Genomic DNA, 10,693 nt, shown 5'->3' with positions numbered 1-10,693 from the left:
ACGCCCTTTGACATCCATTTATGGATATAAAAGCGATCTTCGCAATAATGAACACTGTTTAAGCAGTAGTGAAAATGAGACCTGGAAAGAAATCAAGCCTGTTCGGGATTGGCACCCATAACCTTTGCAATACCGGCGCAGTGCTTTACCAACTGAGTTAACAAGCCAACTGGAAGCTGGTCATCATCATGGTTCCTAATAAACCCGTGAAGTGATGAATAAGTGATTTTCATATACTCACAGTCATTTATAGATATATTAGGTTCATGACAAGCAGTGTTAATGGAATTTTCAACATCATGATTCTCATTATCATTTAATTAGATTTTACGAATTTTTTTGGTTAAAAACTTTTCCTCCCTCATCCCCAATATCTCTCTAATTTTGACAGTTCTTCCATAGTTCTTGTAGTAAATTTGCTAAAATTAGCAAGAAATTGATAGGAATTACTGAACGAACTCGTGCTATAAACCTCAAGAAAATCTACGGCTGAGTTTCTGGTCCCACTAATCTTAAGCGACTGATTTGTACCAAAAAAATCGGTAAATAACGTTTTGCTACGATCTGTTATATTAGCTATTGAGCAGAGATGAAAAATAGTTTGAACTTGGATCTCTACTTATGATATAGGCCAATTATCATGAGATTATAAAACTCACAATTACTCGTCGAAGGCAAAGTGAATGGTCCTCGAGACACACAGCATAGCAACGCAAATGCAGAGCTTACACCAGTAATACAAATACAGTAATCTTGAAAGATTTAGGAATAATGGGCAGAAAACATGGTGATCCTTCCTCAGAAAACCAGCGAATGTTACACATTCATCCCTAAACTTAAGCTGATTGAAAGATAGGTAACCTACAGATGGCGAATGTAGAGATATTAAAAACCTAAACATCATCAGTATGTGGTTTTCAATTCTTAGCCGTAATATTTGTTGGCAATCTATTTTGTTAATTTATTTTTTTATGGAACAGACAAAAGAAAACTCTAGAAAAGGGCGGAATTTTCAACGCATTGTCGGTAATTTGACCAGAGGTGCAAACGTCTGACGTTACTGAAAGCGGATGTTTTTTCACTGCGGTTTTTAAAGCTGAAGCAGCACAAAACCGTATTTCAACTAAAGGAGTTTCTTTCACACGAAAAGTGGAGGTTTGCTGACAGTTATAGGATATAATCTCTAGATAATCTCATACAGTCTTAAAATCTTGTGCACTTTGAAACTTATATTCGTCGGGCAGAAGCTCAAAATTCGGGAAATTGATCATGCACATAGCTCCTTCTCGAGGTATTTATCTTGAATGATTTAATCCATCTAGACTTCAATTTTTCTGATTTTTCTATTGCAAACCGTGTCAATTTTCTGCATTGATCATTAGTAAAACGCGATCCTTTTGTGGTTTATATTGCTAAACTAATAATTGGTGGTTTCCGGAGCATTGAAAGCTAATTCACACGTCGCTAATTGTTCTTTGCAATGAGACAACCAAGCACAATTCGAAACTTGACCGATTGATCAATGCAGTTTTTGGGGATCTTTCAGGCCATGGTCCCTCTATTCTATTGGGCCTTGACTGATATTTCCAATGCTTATGAGCTATTCGTTAACAACAAACTCTTTGACTTTGAAAAGATATTCAAAAGCGCAAATCCTAAAGCCGGAACTAAAAGTTCAAACAAATTCCCTCATTTACGGTCTGATCCCTATAACCTGAGGAAGTTATAACACAATTTATCGAGTGTCAGGGGTTGTTTGTGGTTTCATGTTTTTTTTTTTAATAACTCCATATATAATTACCATGACTAAGAAAGTCACTCAAGATTATCGATTCAATATCATTAGTCAAGGAGCTATTTTCTGAAAAAGCCTTATTTAAGGAGTTGGTTTAACCCATCCGACAGAAAAGGTTTGACAGCTGATTCTGATAGACCAATACCTGCTCTTTAAGATAAGATACTATGTAGTCCCGAATTGTGGTACCCCTGACGAGATAAATGGGGTTTTATACAATGACATGGCACTCAACATGGAGACGAGGCTCAAACAGAAATTGACCTCAAATTTCATCTTCTTCCACTAAAGTGCCCCAAACCCTACTAGAAAAATGATGAGAATGTACCTGCCTACAATATAAGTGTTCACATGGTACGACAGCATGTCACGTGATTGTCACATGACTCTTTTTCATCAAAAAGCGGCCTCCTTTGACGATCCTGACATATTTCATATCCAGCTGAGACTAGGGTAAAGGACGTATTCAGGCCTTTTATCATATCAGGAAACAAAGAGATCGTCCACTTTTGAATTACATTTAAAAAAATACATTTGGAAGCGTAGAACTCCAGAAAATCGACAATGTAAGTGCTGGTCTCTCCTCCATCGATGTTTATATGGAAACGAGGCTGGAATAAAAGCAACCTCAAAACGGGTGAAAATCTTTGAAAAAATGAAAGATGCTGTGAAAATATGAAAGCATATGAATGCCGGCATTTCTATGATACCCTATAAAAATTGTTTCTATGCATATCTGCCAACATTTTACGTTTATTTCTGTTAATTTATGACAAAAATTAAAAAACGCGGATTTACTAATATTCTGCTGTACAGAGACTGGATTCTGTTTATTGAGCTAACGACCACATGTGGAACTATAGGTATGGAAGCTTCTTGCCGTCAGTCATTCTTTGAAATTCAAAGGGAGACGACTGCGAGTGAAAGGTACTGGTAACAGCTCTTCACAATGTGAAAGCAGTAGGTATTTTTAAGTAATGTCATTTTGTAAGTCAAAAAGATACCAGTTTGCAACATGTTCTAATTTCGTTACGTGTAAACTACAACCACTGATGATAATCTGTCTTACAAACACTTAGGTCTTTAAAATTACCCCCTGAGAAATTTGCTATCTTTACCAATCTTTGTCGCATACTAAAGAATCATTGAATCGGAATTGTAAAACATCAGTCAAAACCTTAATTTATCGGCCCGTTGTTCGGATCTGTATCGGGAGAGGTAATGATCTGATAAGTACATGTAATTTGCAGACTGACATAAAAAACAACAACTGTCACTCAGTGTCAGAGGCACTAGAATCATTGTCAGACAACAACTCTTCATCCAGAGGATTGCAGCATCCTTCATCTGCCATACATAAACAGGCCTCCGTACAAGGGAGGTTACTTTTCCTACAGGAACAACTACGTTTACATTCTGAAGTTGTGCAGCGGCATGTTGTTAGCTCCGTAATACCTGCTGGGGCAGGACTCCTTGTCACCAGAACAGGGAATAGCTTGCCATTTTCCAGCTTCCGTCCATGTTCGTCTGCCGAGGGAATGTTCTGAAGTGGAACCAAAGCTCTATTCCAAACAAAGGCTTGGAAGTTAGCCCTCTTGATATGATGAGACAAGCATTCTGAAGTCGGTGGCAGGTCTTCGCTTTTCAAATTTCGTTGACAAAAAAAGAAAATATCTAGCGTCGTCTACATTTGAAAAGTTCTTTGCAGAAGTGTAAAGGGAGCAGATAAAAGACTCAGCAGCCTTCTGCGCAGGCTCGTGTATGGCAGGATTCTGTCCTAGAGTACAGAGATCACGTTGCATCTGTTCTTTCGTCAGCAGTACCTTCCACGCCTTCTTCTTCCCAATTCCAGGGAAGGCACTTGTAGAGTCGCAACCAGTTAGTGCATGGAACGATGGAAGACATCTACAAAGAGATTCCCTCAGGAAAGCCTGAATCTCATGGACAGGTAGGTATCTCAGTCTGTCTTTGACGCCTATTTTTAACCACAGTTCCTGGCAGTTTAAATCTGAAAAATGTGCTACTGAAAGTACGGCAACATCAGTGTCTGGTGATTGTATCACAATGCGTGGATGAGTGGCTGCAGCGTGTTTGGCATGAAGCAGAAGTCTTGTATCTGCCTCTTCATGATCCGAACGTAGATTTGGCTCAACAACTGCGGAACCACTAGTTAGACACACTGCTTTAAATCCATCCTTGAATCCTCCACCTAGGACGACCTTCTGCTGAGGGCCTAAATATGCCGGTAAGTTCTTTGTTAACGACTCATAGAGAAAGGCGGCTAAGTTTTGTTTGTTCTTTGGGTTTGAGATATATTTTGACCACTGCTTCGGTACTGGCGTGGATCCACCGTGGATGTTGATTTCAAACGAGCTTGATTCTCCTCTCTTGCTGCGTTCCCCTGTGCCTTAATTGAGACAGGCCTATATTGGTCGAAAATTAGGTCTACTCTGGTGTGACTGTTCTGATGGAATTTACTAGTGACAATGTCTTGGTATTTCTGCGATAACTGGCTAAATGTCGCAGACCTTGCTGATTTAACTATCTGAACGAGAGCCATCGCATCAATTAGACATGCTGTAGGGTGCTGTGATGAAGGCAGGCTTGATCTACACGTAACATTGTTTTCAAGGACATACATTAGGGTGCTTTTTGTCGTCTTCCTGAGGCTGCCATCAGGATGTACAAGTGCGACTGGTACACCGAAAAGCTCATAAGAAAGGACCTCTTTGAGATCAATATCCCTGTTCCTCGCAGCAACCAGAAGGCGACCAAAAAGCTCACGATCAGCATTAACAGTTACAGTCTTATCTTTCTGTTTGCTCACTGCAATTTTCTTTGCCATAGAACTGAATGTTTTAATCTTCAGCCGCTGGATTGGATCCCAGAAATTGATTTCATTTCTCTGGATTTGCGATGAAAGAAATGTTTCCATGCTTTTTCTGCCATTACTCTTCTGCGTTGAGAAGAATGCTTCCATCTGCGCCTGGAAGAACAACACCAGTGGCAAGATTACTTAAGGTTAAGGGTATTTCCTCCTCTGAGATTTCTTCTGGAATCTGAAAAGAGTCACTGAGGAGATCACTCTTGAAGGTTTCAAACAACTTCTGTACGTCTCTCTCATCTCTGCTCACTCTTGTGGCTTCAGCCTCCTTGTGTGTCCCAATGCGGTCGCAGTTTTCTAGACCACACATCTCCTTTAGTGCATGTGTCATGACTGCTCGCTCGTGAATGGTTAAGAACCATCGGTTTACAGCATCTTCGTTCGTACTCATTCCAACTATGCCCCCCTTTGTCTTTGTATCAAGGTTAATTGATTGTTCCAGGGCCATATCCGGCCAAACTTGCGCAAACGGTTGGTTAAAGCGGCTTACACTGTGGTTTCAAGTAATGAACTCTTGGTGAACTGCGGGGTGAGTTAACTGCAACATGTGCATATCAGAGAGATAGACTGGAAGCCATCTGGAATAGTTGACCCTGTCCATAGAGAAAAAATGGGGAACCATTTCAGTTGTGGCGGAGAGGTGGAGTTTCCAGTTTCCGGTTCGTTCAGCTTCAACGAACTGCAGAAGCAGCAGCACTATATTAATGTATCCTTCCCAGAAACTATAAACTTTGGACTTTTCTCTGCCTTCAGATTTCAACCGCTCAAACAGTGTCATGAGAGGATTGACACAACCTTGAAATGCTTTCCAGGCATCGTTAACGAAGCAATCCTGTCTCACTGTATTCCGACACTCCCTGCTTTGGTCAGCAACACTTTGTCTTACTCGGTCATCCATACCAACTGCTTGTCTTGACAGCCAGTCTAGGAAGGCTTTCCACAACAACCTGAAGAGCGCCTCCATGGTTAACTTGTGGGCACGAATACCTCTGTTATATGACTTGCCAAGCATCAAAACTGAGGTAGTACAAGCTGTATAAACCCCTGACTCAATCAGTAAGTCAGATTTGTAAACGGAGTTTTGTATCCGACTGTGGATGTAAACGGCCATCAAAGAGTTCAAGATAGATAAGGTTTGATATCTTAACTGTATTACGGCGACTTGTTTGCTCTCGTTTTTCTCAAAATCCATGCACTGAGACTCTAGAACATCGCTATTGCACCTGCTAGTAATATTATCATTTGCTTTTCCTTTCCTGCTTGATAATATATCTTCCTTTAAAAAAACATGTTTTAGCAATGTGTTGAGGTTATCAGCAGGATTTTTAGACAGAGCTCTTTTTTATTTTAAAACTCTGTCAGATACGTAATTCTGATGTATTTTTTGTAAAAGCCGATTTAAAAGTGAAAACGTCTGGAAATAAATTATCTGCACAGGTAATAAGTCTCACAAATGCTGTAGACGACATGGAGGAAAAGGATGGTTGGCCCATGCCGGCAAAGAAAGCAAGGAAAACTTCTTTCGATAAGTGCATTTTTTGCCAGAGTAGCAGTGACGTCCTTCGCTCTGGAAAACTGTCTTCAATACAGAAAGTCATATCTGCTCTTGAAGTTCGGCAAGATGAAATCTCGCATCGTTTGTCAGCTGACGATCTCCGTAATGTAGCCGGGAAAGATATTTTGTGGCATTCATCGTGTTACGAAACATATACTAGCAAACAGAATTTACGGTATTAGGGAGTACAATCCTCAAGTGATGTTCAAGCAGAATCTAAAGAGCGACGCATGGTGTTTGATTGGTCAAAGTGTCTTTTCTGCAAAAATGTAACAAGAAAAAAGGACCGATAGCTAATAAACATCGCCACCTTTGAAGCATGCAACAGTATAAAGGAATCTGCAGAGGCAAGAGGAGACCATGAACTGTTATCTATATTTCGGTCGGTTAGCTATGATCTTATTGCAGCGGAGGGAAAATACCACAAAGCGTGTCATGCCTGCTATATCAGCAAGGTTAATATCAAGCGGAAACAGAACGTCGCTACATCCACAAGAGAGGAAAACACTTTTGATCAAGCCTTCAATCAGTTACTGAAGGTCATAACCCCCGAAATTGAGGAAGGAAAGCCTACGACATGAATGTTTTGCTGGCAATGTTCAAGAAGGAGCTGGAAAAGATAGGAATTGATGCAGGTAGCTACACAAAGCAGAAACTGAAAGCACGATTGATGGCTCATTTTAAGGAATGTCTTGTTTTCCATCAGTCACCTCAACAATCCAGACCGGAAATTGTTTTCAGTAGCTCCATTTCCTTAATTGATATCATAAATGCAGCAAGCACTACGTCCATTATGTGACGAAACAAACTCTATCAGCATGGATAAGCCAGAGTCAGAAACTTTCAGTTTCCTAGACATCTACACTATAGCTTCCATAATCAGGCGGGAGATGCTGAGATGTAAGGGGAATTAACATCAACCCACTTGACATCCGAGATTTACACTTGGATACTGCAAAATCTCTTCTTCCCAAGAGCCTTTATTGGCTTATCAGGTGGATTGTTACTGGAGAACAGTACAGCGACGACTCACCTTCTAGTGCAAGGAGTACAACCGACGAGTGGAAGATTGTAATGGCTGGGCAGGATCTTAGTCATTGTGCATCACATGCCAGAGTAAAGCTGCCCAAGCACGTAGGTCTCGCTATGACCGTCAAGCACTTAACTGGTTCCAAACAACTGATAACACTTTTAAACAGAATGGGTTACTGTTCTTCCTATGAAGAGATCGAACAAGTGGAGACCAGCTTGGCAAATGAAAGCTTAGCGAGAGCACATGCCAGTGGTGTTGTGATCCCTACTAACATAAGACCAGGTGGAAGCGATCACTGGATTCTGCTCAAAATGTAGTTGCTATGGAGGAAGTTAGTTTCGGAGGCAGACATCCTACTTTAACTAATTTTGTTGGGAACGATGTTATTACCTGGTTTCAGTGCGACCAACAGTTTCTGTCTGTACGCATGGATGACTTTTGCTGGATGTTACTCCAATTTGCCATGGCTTGAACCATTCCTTATCTTTCAGAGAAGACAAGGCATTCATTTTTCCTAAAGCAACCATAACCACTAAAGCTCACTACTTTAAACCACACCAGACAGAGCTCAAGGATATTTAAGGCGGTATATAGCCTTTATAGAACGTTTTGTTGAAAAAAATATTAAATATTTCAAAGAACTTTGGAATAACACTGCAGTCTACTGATATTCATAAAATCTGAATATATATAAGAAAAATGTTCATTAAAATTATATTCTTGTGATATTACTTTTTTACATCTTTTTCATACCACTTTTTCAAAGATTTGACCCGTTTTGAGGGTGCTTTTATTCCAGCCTCGTTTCCATGCAAAAAGTGACGGAAGAGAGACCAGCACTAACATTGTCGATTTTCTAGAGTTCTACACTTCCACTTTTTAAATGTAATTCGAAAGTACACGACTTCTTTGTATCCTCATATGATGAAAAGCCTGAATGAGTCCTTTACCCTAGTCTCAGCAGGATTTGAAATATGTCAGGATCGACAAAAGAGGCTGCTTTTTGACGAAAAAAATAGTCATGTGATAATCACGTGACATGATGTCGTACCATGTGAACACTCATATTGTAGGCAGGTGCATGCTCATCCTTTTTCCAGAAAGGTTAGGGGCACTTTAGCGGAAGAAGATAAAATTTGAGGTCAATTTCTGTTTGAGCCTCGTCTCTATGCTGAGTGCCATGTCATGGTATAAAGCCCCATTTATCTCGTCAGGGGTACCACAATTCGGGACTACATATTATCTTATCTTAAAGAGCAGGTATTGGTCTATCAGAATCAACTGTCAAACCTTTTCTGTCGGGTGGGTTGAACGAAACCATTTTTTGTTAGGTCTGGCTCCTTGACTAGTAAGATACCATTAAAAATATTCGTTTATTTCAAACATTCAACATGCATCTCCTCGACATCCTCGCATTCTGGAATAGTAAAGCGCATTTTTTCTCGCACAAATTCTTTGTAACGCTGAGGTCCTTCCACCAAGAGCGTCACAGGAATAAAAGCTCCTCCGCCAGCCTGTTTGTATCTGGAGAACTTCTGGGTAGAGCTTGGCCTCGATGTTACAGTCCGTTCTCCGTTGATTTCCCTATTTTGGGTTACAAGAAAACCAATTAAATAAGGTTTAACCAAATAACACCCACTGATAACAATTGGGACGAGTGAGGTGTGAGATCGCGGAATCGGGACAATTTCATTTCTCTCCAGTATAGGTCGAGGAAAGACAATATCTTGCTTCTCTCCGATTTTTTAATAGACATTATTAATTTCAGTCCATCAAGCCTTTACGAAAAAGTAACAGTAAAGCAAGAAAACAGTAACTTACCCTTCAATTCCTAGTTATTTTGCCACATCGGAGCAAAGCATGCAGCTGTATGTTTAGAAAGTGCTGAACTGTGCCGATCTGCTGCCCTTTGACATCTCCTAAAGTGTATGTCTTTCTCTGCGATTTGCTGAAAATCTGGACTTCTCGTAGAGCCTCTGGAATGCGTTCCATTTCTCGTGGAAGAAGACAAGCCAGTGCATGCGAGTCATACGTGTTGTCGTCTTCACTTTGAATAACAAGCGGTGTTCCACGTGGAGCTTTGATCTTGAAATTATGATACCTGGAAAGTAAATGCCAATAAATACATGAGTGGAATAAAATAAAAGCAAGTAGTCACAGTCTATATTAAGACGAATACACATGATCGAATTCAATGCAAGAGAATCATACAAGGTATTTTGCACGCTATTGATCGATTCGCGGGAGAGTCTAGGTCTCAGAACACTACAAATTCGGTCCTACAGCTTTTAGTCAGCAATAATGTGTCCTTTACAATTACCCTTTGATTTGAACACCCTGTATAGAAAGTTTGTTTAGGTAATCACTGCAAAATGTGAAAGCACGAGCGGTGTTTCTAAACGAGTTTCACAATTACAGACAAGTCCCTTGTGGTTTTAGACGAAAATTTCACTCTCATCAGTTCGTGTAGTTAAACTCCAACCTTTGTTTCCGGAATGCTGTAATAGAGACACTTCGGCAAGGCTTTCCACCAATGTGATTTCTTTATTTTCACCTTCATGCCGCTCTTATCGCACATTTCCCGGATACGATACCTGAAGATGTGAGAGCTCAGTGAATGAATACCTCTTTGTTTTATGTTTGCCCGAAGGAGAACTTACTCGCTGCATAATCACATTTATGTGTTAGATCCGTGATTTCCTGAAATTATTTTTTAGTGTGCATTCGCCTTGGCTGAATGAATCTCTCTGATGTAAAGATCGACATTGATTCGAAATTTCATCCAGAGCTCCGATTTAAAAGATTCTTTGTTTGTAGCACTGACCCAAGTCCGTGGCAGATTTGTGCCACGAAGACGACAGTGTCTCGAGATACTGAATGTGTTCACCCATGCTGTTGGCTTCATCTGAAATTCAAAATGTAGGCTTATAAAGGTCCGATAAATAATTGTCCTTTTACTTTAAATTGGCCGGCCACAACGTATGGTTATAATTTATAGTTTACACGATGCTCCGATGGATCTGAACAAAGGAATCCGTCTAGTAGTTTGCACACTAACAGACTTCCAACATTCGTGCACTCGAGCAAAAACCTCGTGCACTCGATTGGAATTTTGACAAATTGGAAGCAAATTTATTCTAGTTTTTTAAAAGATTTTTTTTTAGGAATCAAAAAAAAGTTGCATACCTGAAAACCTCAACTTAAGAGAGGTTATTCCTCGATCGAGCCCTTCGCAACATGGACCTCCACCCGACTTTTCATCTGCATTTTTCCTTCTCGTCATCGCGACCACCATCAGTTCTTTGCTTGTTGTGTGTAATTGCTTGTCTTCTGTAATTTTGCAACGTTTCATGGGATATGGGTAGGGAACAAAGTCGCTAGGGCTCGAGTAAAGTAATGATTGAGTTTCCTCGAGGTCCCACTACG

At 40.3% G+C, this 10,693-nt stretch overlaps 1 long non-coding RNA gene across 1 annotated transcript; it reads right to left on the bottom strand.

The window, feature by feature from the left end:
• Nucleotides 1-8,670: 8,670 nt before the first annotated feature.
• Nucleotides 8,671-10,640, bottom strand: LOC136280433 (uncharacterized). Its single transcript, XR_010717223.1, has 4 exons — nucleotides 10,454-10,640; nucleotides 9,750-9,861; nucleotides 9,089-9,368; nucleotides 8,671-8,851 (listed from the first exon to the last, which is right to left on the bottom strand). It is a non-coding gene; the product is annotated as an uncharacterized lncRNA (long non-coding RNA).
• Between the last annotated feature and the right edge of the window lie 53 nt (nucleotides 10,641-10,693).

This window comes from Pocillopora verrucosa, chromosome 4 (genome assembly GCF_036669915.1).
Source record: "Pocillopora verrucosa isolate sample1 chromosome 4, ASM3666991v2, whole genome shotgun sequence".
Taxonomy (NCBI): Eukaryota; Metazoa; Cnidaria; class Anthozoa; order Scleractinia; family Pocilloporidae; genus Pocillopora; species Pocillopora verrucosa.
The sequence above is the reverse complement of the archived record's forward strand: the minus strand, read 5'-3'. Positions and strand labels throughout refer to the sequence as shown.